Source organism: Ranitomeya imitator, chromosome 2 (genome assembly GCF_032444005.1).
Source record: "Ranitomeya imitator isolate aRanImi1 chromosome 2, aRanImi1.pri, whole genome shotgun sequence".
In the NCBI taxonomy this organism is placed as follows: Eukaryota; Metazoa; Chordata; class Amphibia; order Anura; family Dendrobatidae; genus Ranitomeya; species Ranitomeya imitator.
Genome location: NC_091283.1, coordinates 623,627,689 through 623,632,271, shown reverse-complemented (window position 1 = coordinate 623,632,271; position 4,583 = coordinate 623,627,689).

Below are 4,583 nucleotides of genomic sequence, written 5' to 3'. Positions count from 1 at the left end.
GGGAGTCGCATTAGCATATCACATCCGAACGGAGCAGGAAAAAAAAAACAAAAAAACATCGAGAACAGAAGCATTCGATTAAATTGGTACGAATGCAATCCGATGTTTAATCGGTTTGCATTGATCCGACATAATCGCAAGTGGAAGGCGAGCCCTAAAGCTGCAGGTACACTGCAACACAATTATGAACAAAAGGTATTAAACAGACTCATTTTGCAAATGTCTTGCAGTGTAAATTGGCTGCCAATCACTTGATGAACGGGCAAACAGCTGGCATATCTTTTGCAGGAATAATGCAAGAATAAAACAAATCTCGTGTGCCTGGGTATGAACACTCCCAGGAATCCTTTTTGGGTTAGTTCTTCTCAACGGGACAACATTTCTGTTTAGCTTTCAGACAAATTAATAATAATAATTTTTATTTATATAGCGCCAACATATTCCGCAGCGCTTTACAAATTATAGAGGGGACTTGTACATACAATAGACATTACAGCATAACAGAAATACAGTTCAAAACAGATACCAAGAGGAGTGAGGGCCCAGCTCGTAAGCTTACAAACTATGAGGAAAAGGGGAGACACAAGAGGTGGATGGTAACAATTGCTATAGTTATTCGGACCAGCCATAGTGTAAGGCTCGGGTGTTCATGTAAAGCTGCATGAACCAGTTAAGTTTTTTTTTTTTTTTTTTTTATAGGCCACACAGGGATCGTTAGGTTAATGCATTGAGGCGGTAGGCCAGTCTGAACAAATGAGTTTTTAGGGCACGCTTAAAACTGTGGGGATTGGGGATTAATCGTATTATCCCAGGTAGTGCATTCCAAAGAATCGGCGCAGCACGTGTAAAGTCTTGGAGACGGGAGTGGGAGGTTCTGATTATTGAGGATGCTAACCTGAGGTCATCAGCGGAGCGCACGGGTAGGGTGGTAGACTGAGACCAGAGAGGAGATGTAGGGTGGTGCTGAGCCATGGAGTGCTTTGTGGATGAGGGTAGTAGTTTTGTACTGGATTCTTGAGTGGATGGGTAACCAGTGTAATGACTGGCACAAGGTAGAGGCATCGGTGTAACGGTTGGTGAGGAATATGATCCTGGCAGCAGCATTCAGGACAGATTGGAGCGGGGAGAGTTTGGTAAGAGGGAGGCCGATTAGTAGAGAGTTACAATAGTCCAGACGAGAATGAATAAGTGAAACAGTAAGAGTTTTTGCAGAGTCGAAAGTAAGAAAAGGGCGAATTCTAGAAATGTTTTTGAGATGCAGGTAAGAAGAGCGAGCCAGTGATCGGATGTGGGGGGTGAATGAAAGGTCAGAATCAAGGATGACCCCAAGGCAGCGGGCATGTTGCTTTGGAGTAATGGTGGAACCGCAAACGGAGATGGCAATGTCAGGCAAAGGTAGGTTAGTAGAGGGAGAAAACACGAGGAGTTCAGTTTTTGACAGGTTCAGTTTCAGATAGAGGGAGGACATGATGCTAGAGACAGCGGTAAGACAATCACTGGTGTTTTCTAATAGGGCAGGCGTGAGATCAGGAGAAGTGTATAATTGGGTGTCATCAGCATAGAGATGGTACTGGAAGCCAAATCTACTGATTGTTTGTCCAATAGGGGCAGTATACAAAGAGAAGAGGAGGGGGCCTAGGACTGATCCTTGAGGAACCCCAACAGTAAGGGGAAGGTTAGAGGAGGAACCAGCAAAACATACAGTGAAGGAGCGGTCAGAGAGATAGGAGGAGAACCAGGAGAGAACGGTGTCCTTGAGGCCGATGGAGCGGAGCATAGTGAGGAGGAGCTGATGATCCACAGTATCAAATGCTGCAGAGAGATCCAAGAGAATTAGCATGGAGTAGTGACCATTAGATTTAGCTGTTAGTAGGTCATTAGAGACTTTAGTGAGGGCAGTTTCAGTAGAGTGTAAAGAGCGGAAACCAGATTGAAGAGGGTCGAGAAGAGAGTTATCTGAGAGATAGCGGGTAAGACGGGAGTGGACCAGGCGTTCGAGGAGTTTAGAGATGAAGGGAAGATTAGAGACAGGTCTATAATTAGCGGCACAGTTTTGGTCGAGGGATGGTTTTTTAAGTAATGGATGTATGATGGCATGCTTAAATGAGGAGGGAAAAATACCGGAAGTGAGGGAAAGGTTGAATATTTTTGTTAGGTGAGAGGTGACAGCCGGGGAAAGGGACTGGAGGAGATGTGACGGAATGGGGTCACTGGTGCAAGTGGTCGGGCGAGAAGATGCAAGGAGCCTGCTTACTTCTTCTTCTGTAACTGGTTCAAAGTCAGAGAGTGAACTAGATGCAGTGGGGGAGGGAGGACAGTGCATGGTATGAAGAGATTGGGAGATGATTTCCTGTCGAATATGGTCAATTTTTTCTTTGAAGTAATTGGCCAGATCGTCAGCACGGAGATCCGTGGTTGGGGCCTGCGCTCTTGGGTTGAGTAGGGACTGGAACGTGTCAAAGAGACGTTTAGGGTTATTGGACAGGGAGGTGATGAGGGTGTTGAAGTAGGTTTGTTTGGAGAGGTGAAGGGCAGAATTGTATGTCTTTAGCATGAACTTATAATGGATGAAATCTTCGGGTAGATTAGATTTTCTCCACAGACGTTCTGCGCACCTGGAGCACCGCTCCAGGAAACGTGTTTGCAGCGTGTGCCACGGTTGTTGCCGTCTGTGCCGAGTTGTTTTATGTATAGGAGGAGCAGCTTCATCCAGGGCAGTTTGCAGGGTTTCATTGTAATGCTTCAGAGCAGAATCAGGACATGAGATGGAGGAGATTGGGGCCAATGAGGACTGCAAGTTCTTCATAAGTTCCTGGGTGTTAATGGCCTGTATGTTTCTATAAGTGTGGAAAGTGGGGGTGACCTGAGCGGGATGGCAGTTCTTGATAGAGAATGAAAGAAGGTGGTGGTCAGAGAGTGGGAGAGGGGAGTTTGTGAAATCATCCACTGAGCAAAGCCGGGAGAAGACCAAGTCAAGGGAGTTTCCATCTTCATGTGTTGGCGAGTTAGTATGCTGCGAGAGGCCGAAAGAGGAGGTTAGAGCCAAAAGGTGAGAAGCAGATGGGGAGAGGCAATAGGGATGTTGAAATCACCCATTATAAGGGTGGGGGTGTCACAGGAGAGAAAGTGTGGAAGCCAGGTGGCAAAGTGATCCAGGAACTGATGAGAGGGGCCGGGAGGACGATACACCACTCGCATGGAGAAGGGGACGTAGAGTCTGACCACATGGACCTCAAAGGAAGGGAAGACAAGTGAGGGTACTTGGGGGATAACTTGGAAAGTACATTTTGGTGAAAGGAGCAGACCAACGCCTCCACCTGCTCTGTTGTCCGATCTTGGGGTATGAGAAAAGTGTAGTGCACCATATGAAAGAGCAGCAGCAGCGGTGGTGTCTGACTGCTGGATCCAGGTTTCAGTAAGAGCCAGAAGATTAAGAGAATTAGAAAGGAAGAAGTCATGGATGAAGGAGAGTTTATTACACACAGAGCGAGAATTCCAAAGGGCACAATTCAAAGAGACAGAAGGCATGCAGGGAATATTAATAAGGTTAGAGGGGTTTCTGGGTGTAGCAATTGGGAGGTTTGACTGGCTATAACATGGGGGGGCCGGGGTTTGGAGAGATGTCTCCAGCAACTAGGAGGAGGAGGATCGAAAGAGTGAGCAGATGGTTAAGTAATTTGTGAGAGCGTCTCTTGTGTTGGATGGTGGGACTGAATGGATCTGCGCTGCTAAGCAATGTGAACAGAGCATGAGTGCTATACATAGGAGAGGCAAGGACAGAGGGGCCGATATGGATGGAGTGTAAAGAGTTTATGCAAGGGCGGTGAATGTGAGTGAATGCAGCAGCCAGGATATAGAATATACAAATAAATATGGTATTTGTGTTGTTTCAAGTGAATATGGATTAGATTTAGATGGTCTTACCTGTCTCCTGCCATGTCTAATTATATGTGTTAGCACATTAGTAGAGCAATAGTTTCACAGTGGCACGAGAAAGCATCTCTGACCAGTTGCCCAAATAGATCTGCTTCTTACACTGGTGACACCTCCGGACAGTGTATATCTGTCTTGTTTTAGTGGTTCTTCTATCCTGTAGCAGGATAGATATACACCATCAGGAGCGGACATTAAATGCTTACTGCGCATTGGTGGAATCCAATTTCCACTGATCAACTAATGTGCAAAAGTGCCTCCTGAATGTCCTTTCAGAGAGGATGTTGGATTTGAAATCACCTATTCCTTTTGTTCAGAGGGAAGATCAACTGACAGATTATTCTGGCACAGAGAACACAGAAAAGCTGATGGAGAGCCAAGTGATCTTGTGTATGGGAGATATAGCTGTTCGTCTACGGCCATTCAATGTGTATGGTCAGCTTTAGCATTATTGCTACATTAAAGGCACATAAATTTCCAATTGTACAAATTTTTTGCTCATAAAATCTCTAGCATCTCCTTGTGGGGCATACTTGGCCGCTGTACGGATTACTGAGGGAGACAAATTATCAGGACGTTAAAGTGGCGGCAGAAAAACCAGCAAGCAGACTTTATGCTGCCTAAAAGTTAAGTGTCTCAAAAATGGTTAA